This window comes from Megachile rotundata, chromosome 16 (assembly GCF_050947335.1).
Source record: "Megachile rotundata isolate GNS110a chromosome 16, iyMegRotu1, whole genome shotgun sequence".
Lineage (NCBI taxonomy): Eukaryota > Metazoa > Arthropoda > Insecta > Hymenoptera > Megachilidae > Megachile > Megachile rotundata.
In genome coordinates, this window is record NC_134998.1 from 7,423,515 (window position 1) to 7,437,771 (window position 14,257).

Sequence of the window (14,257 nt, forward strand, 5' to 3'; positions counted from 1 at the left end):
TGGAGAGGGGGCGGATAGGCTTCTTTCCCTTTTCGAATTCTCTCCTGGAACTTTATAACGCCCGATTCAGTGTAACTCAAACTTGATTGTTCTACGAACATTATCTCCCTGCACATTTTTCATTTTGGCAGAGATGAATTATGAAAAGTTTGTTATACGGGGTGATATATTCGAGTTAAAAATGCTTGATCTCTACTGAAACTACGAATACAATTTCACATTTCAAACTTACTCCTTTAACGTAACTAATCTAACAGGATTTAAGACCTAACCTAACTTTCAGTATTTTAATATGTGGTCAATAAAATCAGACGTACATTAAAGTAACTGAATGTACTTCTGTTAAATTAGAATTTTACAAACTTAATCATAGTATGATTCAATTTAAATTATGTACATTAAGCTGTTGACTTAACCTATCACACTTTTAATCTAACCTAACAGTATCTTTCAATCGTGTACATTAAGCTGTTGACTTAACCTAACCTATTACACTCTTAACATAACCTAACAGTATATTTGAATCGTATACATTAAGCTGTTGATTTAACCTATCACACTCTTAACCTAACCTAACAATATCTTTGAATCGTATACATTAAGCTGTTGACTTAACCTATTACACTCTTAACATAACCTAACAATATCTTTGAATCATATACATTAAGCTGTTGACTTAACCTATCACATTCTTAACTTAACCTAACAGTATCTTTCAATCGTACAAATTAAACTGGTAACTTAACCTAACCTAAAAGTATCTTTGAATCATAAAAATTAAATTGTTGACTTAACCTAATCCAAAAGTATCTTTGAATAGTAAAAATTGAACTGCTGACTTAACCTATCACTCTTAACCTAACTTAAGAGTATCTTTGAATAGTAAAAATTGAACTGCTGACTTAACCTAATCCGAAAGTATCTTTGAATAGTAAAAATTGAACTGCTGACTTAACCTATCACTCTTAACCTAACCTAACAGTATCTTTGAATTGTACAAATTAAATTGTTAACTTAACCTAACCTAAAAGTATCTTTAAATCATAAAAATTAAATTGTTGACTTAACCTAATCCAAAAGTATCTTTGAATAGTAAAAATTGAACTGCTGACTTAACCTATCACTCTTAACCTAACCTAACAGTATCCTTGAATCCTAAAAATTGAACTGTTGACCTAACCTAACCTAAACGTATCTTTGAATCCTAAAAATTGAACTATTGACTTAACCTAACCTAAAAGTATCTTCAAATCGTAAAAATCAAACTATTAACCTAACCTATCACCCAACCATAAAGTATCTTAATTTCAAAATGTCCTAAAAATTGAACAACGTATCAGTACTTAAAGAGGTTAATTTAACGGTAAATTTGATAAAATTATAATGAAGCGACGTGACGTCACTTTCACTGATTAATACATAGAATTATAGTACAAAATTTCATTTTATTATTATCATTTGGTGTTACTAAACCAATTTACCGAGAGTATGATGCATGATAGATGAACGAAATTTTCATTCGCTTTTCACCTTTTCATTCTCGGTCAGCCATTACCTTCATTAATTGTCATTAATTATGTCAATAAGTGGCAGCGTGCACTTTTAATTGACCGGTTAAGTGGAGGTCAATGAAATAAAGATTCTTTTTCGTCGCTTAAAAGTGTTAATCCATTTTCCTGCGTCTATTGTTCCGGTTAAGAAGATAATTCCCATTAAATTTCATATCGGGAATTTTCTGATTAAAATCAATTCTTTCGGAACATATTGTCATTGTTTGCGCGAGTATTTAAATTCAAAAGCCGCTTTAATTTAAACCCGACAGGAAACTAATTAACAGGTTATGATCTTTCACTTCCGTTTCTCTTTGATAACGCACGAGAATTATTGCTTTAAAATTGGATGCTATTCAACAAAGGCACGAAATAATTATCCATTTGAAACGGTTACGTAAATTGCATACAACCGCAATTACAAAACCTTTTAAATTTTCTAGACGCATGGCAGAAACATTTGCGAATTAACGTTCAAAAGTAAAGCAAGCAATTTCGCAGCCGAATTGTAAGCAACTTTGTTCCATAATTTAGGGGTTGAATTTTTAAAAATCATTTTTAACCGTCAAAAATCATTTTAAATGTTCGGTAATATGGGTTTGAAGCTCCTAATAATCATACTGGAAAATAATTTTCCAATCGCACCCCATCCCCTGCAGCCCGTGATTAAATCGTTCTTCCAAAATCACCCCGGTCGGGGGGCAATTAATCCCCATTAAAACGCAGTGAAATCCGATTCACGGGCAGTAGCCGATCACACGAGTTGAGCACATCTGCCGATCCTGAAGAGGGTGGCGCCAGGAGTGAACGGGTGGGGGTTGGTCGAGTAGGGGTATCATTGAATCCTGAAATATTAAAATGTAGTGACGGGGTGCGTACAATGTTACCCCTGCCAGATATCCAGAGGGGTGGAAACGACGCTGGCGGAAATACAGCAGATATTGAAAACGCCACCCCCACCCCTTCACAATTCACCGTGTCTATGGTGAGGCCGTATACCGAAAGAGGAGAAAAATTTCAACCGTACAATGTGGTAGACGGTGGAACGAAAATCGCCTAAAGCCTTATTAATACACCGCAAATTCGTGCGTGTGGGCGGAGGCTTGTTGGATGCTTTGTACAGGATGTTAAAAAAATAATTCTCATAACACAAAAAATAGCTCATACTACAGAATTTATTCTTTCACTCTAAAATTGCATAATTGTTTTCGGTAAAGCGATACAAAATTTAAAATTTTAATTAATTAAAAAAGCGAAAAGTAGTTATGTCTCTCAGCTCCTGCATTAAGGGTCAGATACCCTTCAGGGTTAGCACTTTAGGGCCGTAAAGGGTCAGGTGACAAAGTATCCCCGACCGTAATTAAAACTGCCATGGGTTGAATGAAAAAGCATGTCTAATTATGGTTCGACATGTATTTTATCTTCTGCATTAATTAAGACCCGGGTACCAGGTGGTCCTACTCAGGCCTATAAGGGTCCAGGTGGTAATTAACCCTATCCGCAAGTAAAACTGTCGTGGGCTCAGTAGAACAGCAAGTAAAATTGTAGTCTGACAGGTACTTTATCTTCTGTATTGCTTGAGGGTCAAATGTCGAGTGAAGCTTCTGATGCTCTTAAGGCTCTACACCAATGAAACTTCACTTGCAGTCAAATTATTCTTGCTTCAGTGAAATTTTTAATAACTATGTAGTTCTACTTGTACTTCAGCTTCTACATTATTTCTATAAGGTGGATGTGGTGGATAAAGATGTGGATGTGGTGAAATAGGGGCAGAGGGTACATAGGGATGCCTATGTGTAGAATACCTACATATGGATACATATGTGATGTACATCTCTGTTCAATATTGTCGATTTATTAATAAATGAGGGTGGGTGTTGGACATGTGTTCCTACTTCTACTCATGAATGTTAGGTAGATATGGATGAGTTCATTCATCGTGTGGACATAGGGTACTCTCCATCAGTGTAGGGATGATATAGGGTGTTACATAGCCTCCCAAGTGTATGGAAGTGTTCCAAATCTGAGTCTAAGGATCCTTGCATGGTCTTCCAGGTCCAAGTCTAGGGATCCTAATATGATCTTCCAGATCTGAACATAGGGATTCTTGGATGATGTTCCAGATCTGAGTGTAGGGGTCCTTATGTGATGTTCCAGGTCCAAGTGTAGGGATCCTTGCATAGTGTTCCAAATCTGAGTCTAAGGATCCTTGCATGGTCTTCCAGGTCCAAGTCTAGGGATCCTAATATGATCTTCCAGATCTGAACATAGGGATTCTTGGATGATGTTCCAGATCTGAGTGTAGGGGTCCTTATGTGATGTTCCAGGTCCAAGTGTATGGAACCTTGCATAGTGTTCCAAATCTGAGTCTAAGGATCCTTGCATGGTGTTCCAGGTCCAAGTCTAGGAATCCTAATATGATCTTCCAGATCTGAGTGTAGGGATCCTTATGTGATGTTCCAGGTCCAAGTGTAGGGATCCTTACATGGTGTTCCAGATCTGAGTGTCTGAATCTTTGTGTGGTGTTCCACATCTGGGTATAAGGATCCTTGTGATGCTCCAGGTCTAAGTGATCCTTCATGTCATTCCACTTATGAGTGGATCCTCATATGATACACCAGCTCGTAGACATTCTAACATGACCTCCCAAATCCCACTATAACTATCCCTGTATGTTGTTCCAAAAATGCAGTCTACCCCAAGGGAAACATCGCTGACCGAAAGATTTACTTGCGACCAGCCCACCCCTAACACCTCATAACCACCCTCCGCCACGAAATAAGCGTTTCCACCTTAACTCTTCCTCAACAAGTAGCTGGGTGTGGTTACCCCGCTTTACCCGTGACTACAAGGGGTGAAGGATTTGCTTGTGTATTTAATTTCCGCCGAAACGAATCGGATCGCTGGCGCGTGGAGTGCGGGGTGGAGTGTACCGGGAAGATGGAAGCCGGGAAAACGAAGAAGAAGTTGCACAATCGCTTTGGAGAGCGCCGAATCGAATCTAGCAACAGCTTTCAGCGTTGCTTATTCGCCTGTATACATTTCTCTATCTCAATTTATAATGCAGCCCCGAGACGAGATTTCCACCGGCGGAAAATAATCTTTTCTGAAGATGAACCACTACGACTTACGTGACCGCTCGTCAAGTCAGCTCGTGGTTTCTCGTCGGAGCTCTTTGGTTCACGGTTAGTTGGACGAGTCTGAGGGCTTTTGTATTATCTACTGTTGCTAGGCTGTTCATTGATAGATAACCTAGACTTAGTCCACTTGATGGACGACTGAAGGATAAAATTTTAGCTCGATGAAGGAGGGTATTTTTATTTCGCGCTCGCATTTTTATCCCCCGGGGAGTCCATTTGATTTGTTTGCGCAGCTATAGAACGATACGCGTGGCTGGCGTGTAATTACTTCGTAAATATTCCGTGTTGTGTATCTTTAAGGTTAATATTGATTCCGATTGTTTAACGAGTGTTTGCAGGCCGCATTTTTCAATGGTGACATTTTTATTCAGTGACCCAACATTTTGATGAACTATTTCTACGAAAAATTATCAAGATTCGTGAATCAGCTTGTACAATACGTTCCCATGAAAAAGTCCCGCTAAAAACGAACGACGCTCTTTCTTGCGAAACAAATTGAAAAGGATCCCAGTACATATTGATCCATTCGCTATTAAAAAAGTATACAACGTTCTTGTGTCTATTTCGCAAAAACGCGGCCAAAAAAATTCGACAAATTAACGCGCGATTCTATGGACCATTCCATCATCGAGAAACAAAAACATTATGACCCACATTCCGTATCGTAGTGCAAAAAGAAGGGAGAAGAACAAAAAAACAGAACCGATTCCTCCATTGGGAAAAGAGTCTCCCCTGCATCTGAAAGTGCACGCTTTCGAGGGTGATGAACGGCGAGCGGGATCATTAGCTAATTGTGAGTTCAGCCAGGCCAAGTGCAGCTCAGAATTCACCCCCGTGAAGCAAGACTTCAGCGCGAGAATCGAGCACGATTCTAGAATACCTAACCTAAATCTAACCGAAACCTAAATTCCTTTGAATCGACGCGAGATTTCTGCGGGGAAATTGATCCAGGTGATAGCTCATAAACCGGAGAAACTATTTACCTAACATTGCTACGGACTTAAATCGAAACAACTGAAATGGTGACATTTTCGAAATTAATCGACGAGGTTCGTTTATGAGATTTATATTTTAGTGATACAGAAAGTAGGAATTGTTCAATAGTTACGTCAAACATAACATAAATTATGTGTTGAAGCATGGCGATTTTTGCGCGAAATTCAAATATGTGGTTGCTACGGTCTTAACCTTAAATCAAAACAACTGAAATTGTGACATTTTCGAAATTAATTGATGTGGTTCATCTATGAGATTTATATTTTAATGATACAGAAAGTAGGAATTCTTCAATAGTTGCGTCATAACCTAAATTAAGTGTTGAAGTATGGCGATTTTGGCGCGAAATTCAAATATGTGGTTGCTACGGTCTTAACCTTAAATCGAAACAACTGAAATGGTGACATTTTCGAAATTAATCGACGAGGTTCATCTATGAGATTTATATTTTAGTGATACAGAAAGCAGAATAGTTAATACTTGAATTAAACATAACCTAAATTGTGTGTTGAAGTATGGAGTAGATTTTGGCGCGAAATTGAAACGTGTGCTTTTATGATTCGTAGGTGTCTTAGATGTACATGAAGCTTTGATAGTTCAGAGACATTTTGGTAATACAGAAAGTAGAATAGTTAATACTTGAATTAAACATAACCTAAATTAAGTGTTGAAGTATGAAGCAGATTTTGGCGCGAAATTCAAACGTGTGGTTTTATGATTTGTGTCTTAGATGTACGTGAAACCTTGACAGTTCAAAGACGATATTTAAATATTCAGATGTAATCATAAAGAAGGAACAATTTAAAAGAAATATTTTCTTAAGAATCTGTTGAAAAGACCACCAGGTATTTTGTTATCATAAGTCGACTCACAATCCAAGTTTGCGAACTGTATAAATCCAATTAAGACCACAGTCACATTTCTCCGGAAGATGCCGAGTCCGATCGATTCGTAGCGAAATCTTTCTCCGTTCAGCGTCGATTTTCCCGACGGAATATTAAAACTCCACCGCCCCTTAAATCAATCCATCGACCACGTTGGAAAGATGGATTTCGACCAGACGAATTAATCGCTCGTCATCGCCATTAAAAAATGGATTATCGAGAAAGAGTAGCCGAAGAGTCTTCCCGGAGATTACCAATCTAGACCTAGGGGAAAAAAAAGCAACCCCTTCGAGTATGCAGCGATGATTTCCAAACCAAGGCTCCCCCGATTTAATTCGATTTTCATGTATACCTTGGGCCCAGACTCTTCTCGGAAAATGATCGGGTTTCAGCCCCGGGAATAACTTGATTAAAATAATCTATCACCCGACCAGTGACAAGGGTGATTGGCTATCCGAGTTAAATATGATGGAGCGATCACTTTTCCATATACACGTACACATCCACACATACGTGGCCCACTCCTTTTTTGCCTACCTGCCTGCCAGTTGGTTTCATGCTGTCCTCTCTTTTTCTCTCTCTATGTCGACTCTGAGTATCGACAGAGGTAAATTGATTGGTAATATGTGGCCACCGGCCGTCAGGCTATCTCCGTGACATTTACCAACGGAAATGCCTCGTTTTTCCGATATCCGAGGCCGAAAGAGCCGCTGAAAGGGCTTTTACTGGAGGAAATGAATATTACACCGGTAGGTACCGTAACCGGGCACTCGGGATCAGATGATATTACACAGCTGTGCTGAGGGCTGAACAAGTCAACAAGGGTCTGGAATACCGGCGAATGTGTCGTATGAGATTCAGATCTGGCGATACACAGCCCGCGAATGCTGGCTGCGATATCGTCCGCGAAATGGGGGCACTTTTGATACGTAATTGACGCTCGTTTGCCCGGAATATCGATCCGAGCGATTTCATGGCTATTCCGCTTTATTCTGGACCTTTGTAATTATTCTTGATTGCATTTTTGGTGACTAGTGTCAACTGGGACTTGGGTCAATATTGGTAGTTCAATCCACATGGGCAGTTAACTTGACTTTCTTGCTTGAATATAGTTAATCATCCTTATGAAAAATATTTAGGTGCTGATTGCTTCTTGACCTTCATCTAAACCATCTTGAAAAATCATCCCAAAAGTTGTTAATATCTGATCAATTTTAACAGTCACCTTCCTTCAAACACTTCAAACAAATCATCCCCAAAAGTTGTTAAATCTGATCAATTTTAACAGACACCTTCTTTTAAAGCATCTGAACAAATCATCCCTAAATGTTCCTACATCTGATCAATTTTAACAGTCACCTTCCTCTAAACACTTCAAACACATCATCCACAAATGTTGTTAAATCTGATCAATTTTAACAGACACCTTCTTTTAAAGCATCTGAACAAATCATCCCTAAGTGTTCCTACATCTGATCAATTTTAACAGTCACCTTCCTTCAAACACTTCAAACAAATCATCCCCAAATGTTGTTAAATCTGATCAATTTTAACAGCCACCTTCTTCTAAAGCATCTGAACAAATCATCCCTAAATGTTCCTACATCTGATCAATTTTAACAGTCACCTTCCTTCAAACACTTCAAACAAATCATCCCTAAAAGTTGTTAAATCTGATCAATTTTAACAGACACCTTCTTCTAAAGCTTCTAAACAAATCATCCCTAAATGTTCCTACATCTGATCAATTTTAATAGTCACCTTCCTTTAAACACTTCAAATAAATCATCCTCAAATGTTGTTAAATCTGATCAATTTTAACAGTCATCTTCCTCTAAACACTTCAAACAAATCATCCCCAAAAGTTGTTAAATCTGATCAATTTTAACAGACACCTTCTTCTAAAGCTTCTAAACAAATCATCCCTAAATGTTCCTACATCTGATCAATTTTAACAGTCACCTTCCTCTAAACACTTCAAACAAATCATCCCCAAAAGCTGTTAAATCTGATCAATTTTAACAGACACCTTCTTCTAAACCATCTGAACAAATCATCCCCAAAACTTCCTACATCTGATCAACTCTACATCTGATCAACAGCCATCTTTCTTTAAGCAGCCCAAACAAATCATCCCAAAAGTACTTAAATCCTTCCACAATCTTAACAGCCATTCAAAACAAAATTACCAGCAAAACAAAGTAAAAGAATAGCAGTCTAAGATTCCTTCATCTAGCAGATTGCTCGAAAAGTAATTCACTTGAAAGTTTCTCTTCCCCCAAAAGCGTTTCCACTTCCTTTCAATTCGTTCTCATTTTCCCAAAATCGTTTCTGTGATCTTTATGGCTAAGGTCACGGCATACGCAGGGTAGATGCGTGCTGCACGGTTTTCGAAACAAACTGACTCCACCTCTCCACATTCCCTGTAGAAAGGAATACATGTACGTCTTGTAATTACGGGACTCGGAGGACTCGTAAAATTGTAGACGATGCGTGCGATTCAGCGTTTTATTGTCCAGGGGCGTACTGGGGGATGTTCGTGGAAGATGTTACAAGCATGTTAGTGATTTTTGACACGTGATGTAGTCGTTAGTTGGGGGAAATTGGCCTCTTCAGTGAAAGTGTGAAGGTTCATTAATTCATATGTGAATAATTTCATTGATGTGAGAGATAGATTGTTAGGAATATTGGGATATGTACGTTTGAGGATGTGGGGATTTTAGGATTAAGATTATGAGCATGTAAAAATGTGTGGATAGGGATTTGGTGCATAAGAACATAGGGATCTGTGAATCTGACAATATAAGTAACTGAGGACATGGAGAGCTAGGTATCTGTGGAAGTAGGTACTTGTAGATATAGGTATATGTGGATCCGAGTATGTTTGGATCTAGGTATCTGTGAATCTGGATATCGGTAGATCTAGGTATCTGTAGAAGCTAGGTATGTGTAGATTTAATTGCAAATATTTGTGGATTTAGGTATATGTGGATCTACATATCTGTGGAAGTAGGCATATGTGGATGTAGGTGGTTGTGAACCTAGGAATATGTGGATTTGGGTATGTGTGGATCTAGGTGTCTGTGAATCTAGATATCTGTGGAAGTAGGTATTTGTGTATCTAGGTATATATGGATCTAGGTGTCTGTGAATGTAGATATCAGTGGACCTAGATATTTGTGGATTTAGCCATATGTAGATCTTGGTGTCTGTGAACCTAGATATCAGTGGACCTAGGTACTTGTGGATTTGAGTATATATGGATCTAAGTGTCTGTGAATCTAGATATCTGTGGAAGTAGGTGTTTGTGTATCTAGGTATATGTGGATCCAGGTATGTGTGGAAGTAATTATATGTGAATCTAGGTGTCTGTGAATGTAGATATCAGTGGATGTTGATGTTTGTGGAGTTAGCCATATGTAGGTCTAGGTGTCGGTGAATCTAAATATCAGTGGACCTAGGAATATGTGGATCTAGATATCTAGAGACCTAGAAATTGATGAAACCAGGTATCTAGAAGTCTGAGTGCTTGAGGAGCTATGTATCTGAATGTCTAGGAATGTGAAGATCTAAATAATTGAATATCTGAGCATCTGGGTACCTGATACCTGATACCTGAAACATGAAAAAACCTGAAACTTGATACCTGAAATCTGACACCTGACACCTGATACCTGAAACCCGAAACCTGAAACCTGAAACCTGACAGCTACCACCTGACACCTGATACCTGACACCTGATACCTGACACCTGACACCTGACACCTGACACCTGACACCTGACACCTGACACCTGACACCTAATACCTAATACCTGATACTTGATACCTAGGAGGATACCTAAGTATCTGACAAACTGAAGATCTGAAAACGTGAAAATTTAACTATCTCAAGATCTAACAATCTAGGATCCACCTCTGAATCCTCATAAAAATTGTCATAATTCAACTATCAGTTAATAACAAATATTTCAAAAGACCCTCTACCTCTTGCCAATTAAAATATCTTTCCAATTAGACCCAATCTGCTAATGGAGCAATTTCTTGAGAAAAATCTTGAAACAAAACAACTGATAATTTCAACCAGCAAGTAATATCAAGCAGCGCGTACTCCGTTTCCTATCGTTCCACAAAATTCTAGAACGGACACGAGAAGTTAGCCCAACTGTCGTAGGATGTGAACACCGGGCACGGGCAACGTTATTAAAACAGAAAGTATTACTTTCCCCTACGGTAGGAGGAATTATCCTTACCTCCGGTGTCCTTTTAAGCTACCTCCTACCGAAATGGCCAGCGGCTTCGAGGAACAGTAATTAATTAGTAATTATATCAGCAGGGGTGAAAAAGCCGAGCCAGCAAGCTACGACGTCGAAACTCACCCCGATAACTTTTGCTTTCTGACCTAACTCCAATTTCTGCTAATTATATCGCGACTGGCTACTTTCCGACCCACCCCCTTTTTTCCTACTTTTCTTGCTGCCAGCTTTGAGCCTGCGAAATATCATATACGGGAATGTGGGGGTGGTTAGCTACGGTGTAAGATGATAGCTTTCTTCCCTTTGCTGATGGGGATATTTGGAGTCATTAAGGGATGGACTCGTTTTATTGAGAAAGTAAATGAGATTTGATATTTGTGACAGTTCTATCTGAAACAAGTTGGACTAAATATATATCTGACGATTGTTTAAATGGGTTAATAATTTATGTGTACATTTTGAAACACCCTGTATGAATCTCTGATGTGTATGAAAGGACCTGACATTGTTGGAATCCTCAGAAAAAAAAATAGTTCAAGAATTTATTTTGAATCGCCCTGTAGGGCAAGGAATTGATACATAACTGACAACAATTTGCTTAACTATAAAAAAAGCTGTGAAACCAACTTTGTATAAAAACTTCTTAGAACCACAACCATCCCTAAAAGAAACCGCCTCGAAAAGAACCCCAAGTGAAGGCACTTATTTTGAAGCGACCTGTATATTTGAGTCCCCCGTAATTCCCCAAAAAACATCACGTTGAAACAATCACCTTAATCACAAGAAAAAGCCATCATTGAACCCCATCGCAAAAATCATCCCCCTTACACACCCTCGGAGGCCGGGAACATTAAGTCAATGTATTCCCTCGCAAAACGAGTTGGAAAAAGGACAAACAGGTACATCGTCCGACGATTAAGAGAGAAGAAAAACCTGACGAAAGCCCATAAACGTCCTCATCCGGGGAACGAGAAAATCGAGTCACGAGCTCTCAAGAAAATACACGTCGTAAGACCGCGACATTATAAAACGATGACGATAATGGCCGACGAAAGCATGGCACGGTTCGCTGAACCCGGAACAACCGTTTCCTCTCGTCCTTTTAAACAATTGGAGCGAGTTTGCAGGCTTTGCTTCAGTTCGAGCAACGACGAAAGCTACAGAAATCCCGGGATTCCAGGAATATTAACTGGAAAGGGTGTAGCTGAACATTCCTGAGCTGGCGGTTGCTTCTAAAAACGAACCTTCTCTATAACTATGTACGTTCGGGTCTAACGTGGATGTATATCAATTAGAACGTAGCTGTTTAACTTTTTCTTGATATATCCGTAAAATGTCCCTAGGGTTTTTCTATGACTTAAGGTTTAGGTTAGGTTTCCCTAAATTTCTATATAGGCTTCTGGTCTTCCTAGATTTCTCCCTAGATTTATTCCCTTAGATTCTAGTCTTTTGAGATTTTCCCCTAGATTTATTCTTAGGTTGCTTCTGGTCTTCCTAGATTTTTTCCCTAGATTTATTCCTTTAGGTTCCATTAGTCTTTCTAGATTTTTCTCGACATTTATTCCCCTAGGTTCTTCTAGTACTTCAAGATTTTTCCCTAGATTTATTCTTAGGTTGCTTCTGGTCTTCCCAGATTTTTCCCCTAGATTTATTCTCTTAGATTTCTCTAGTATTTCCAGATTTTTACGACATTTATTCCCCTAGGTTCCTTTAATCCTTCAAGATTTTCCCCTAGATTTATTTTTATGTTGCTTCTGGTCTTCCTAGATTTTTTCCCTACATTTATTCCCTTAGGCTCCATTAGACTTTTTAGATTTTTCTCGACATTTATTACCCTAGGTTCTTCTAGTATTTCAAGATTTTCCCCTAGATTTATTCTTAAGTTGCTTCTGGTCGTCCCAGATTTTTCCCTAGATTTATTCCCTTAGGCTCCATTAGTCTTTTTAGATTTTTCTCGACATTTATTTCCCTAGGTCCCCTTAGTCTTTCAATATTTTCCCCTAAATTTATTTTTAGATTGTTTCTAATGTTTCCAAATTTTTCCCTAGATTTATCTTGAGGTTTCTCCTAAACTTTACAGATTTTTCTCTAAATTAATATCCTTAAAATTCCCTAGCCTTCCCAGATTTTTCCCTAAATTAATGTTCCTAGGTTTCTCTAGTCTTCCCAGATTTTTCCCTACATTTATATCTTGTAGTTTCTTTTGGTTCTTTCAGATTATTCCCTAGATTTTGTTCTCAGGTTGCTTCTGGTCTAAGCAGATAATTCCCTAGATTCATATTTCCAATTCTTTTCTAGTTTCCTCACATTAATATCTTTAGATTTCTTAATGTTCCCAAATTTTTCCCCAGATCTACTCCTAAGGCTCCCTTAATTTTATCAGATTTTTCCCTAGATTTATTTTTATATTCCCTTCTTCCCATACGTACCTCTGTATTTCTGCGTAGAATCTCTATAGGGTGTCCTTATATTCCACTCTAGTTCCCCTAGGATTTCCCTAAAATTCCCTTCTTCTTTCCAATCTTAAGAATCGACAGCCATAATTCAATATCTAATAAATAATACACAATATTCCAACCGTCCAAAGTGGTCTTAATCCAACAAAATAAACGAAATTTCCGATTTCGCTACAAGCTTGTAAAAACGAAGAATCTTCTTAAGAAGATCGGATTATCAGTTGAACAGGGTCCAAACCCATCCCCCGTCCCGTAGAAAACCGGGATTACAAGGAAGTGACGAGTCGCGATTAAGCATTGTTTGTCGACGAGGCATTTTGCATTTAATAAGTCCAGGCATTCGAGAATCCTGGATGGAATCTTCTCGCGATTCCTCGCGAATATAATCCAACCACCCTCTGCCTCCCCATTCTGCTCTCTCGAGCTAGTTGTATTTTTGTTTTTCACCGGGGGTTATTGCGAACCAGATGGGGGGGAATATTATTGCCGCCCGTGCATTAAGATGATTTGCGTTCCGCCCCTACTCTCCACACTCGTTCGAGGATGAACGCGCTGCTCGTCGGGCGGAACTTTCCGCGCAATTTATGACTGCACCTTGCGAGATTTTTGGGAGAACTGGGTTACTCGAATGTTAATAGGGTGGATAAGCAGTTGGGGACTGAACGAGAGGGCGTTAACATGTGTTCCTTTTTTTCGGAGATTGATGAAAATTGATGGATGATCAATCATCGAACTTTGAGGGTGGGGTTTTAAATAACGTAATAGATTTATGGTCACCCTTGTCGAACATCAGAATTCATTTTATTATGCAGCAACGATCTTGAAATGACATTCACAATGACTTTTATAATTACATGTCCAATATTGGGCATCCCAATTTTGAAACCATCTGCGATTTTGCTCTAATCAATATATGTTATAGTCCATGTGAAATTAGGGGGGGTTTAAGTCATCATTTTACCAGATTCGAATTTGT

At 38.6% G+C, this 14,257-nt stretch overlaps 1 protein-coding gene across 5 annotated transcripts in view; it reads left to right on the forward strand.

Moving 5' to 3' along the window:
• Positions 1 to 14,257, forward strand: part of LOC100884026 (uncharacterized) — a 392,036-nt gene that overhangs the window by 290,221 nt on the left and 87,558 nt on the right. The window lies entirely within an intron of this gene.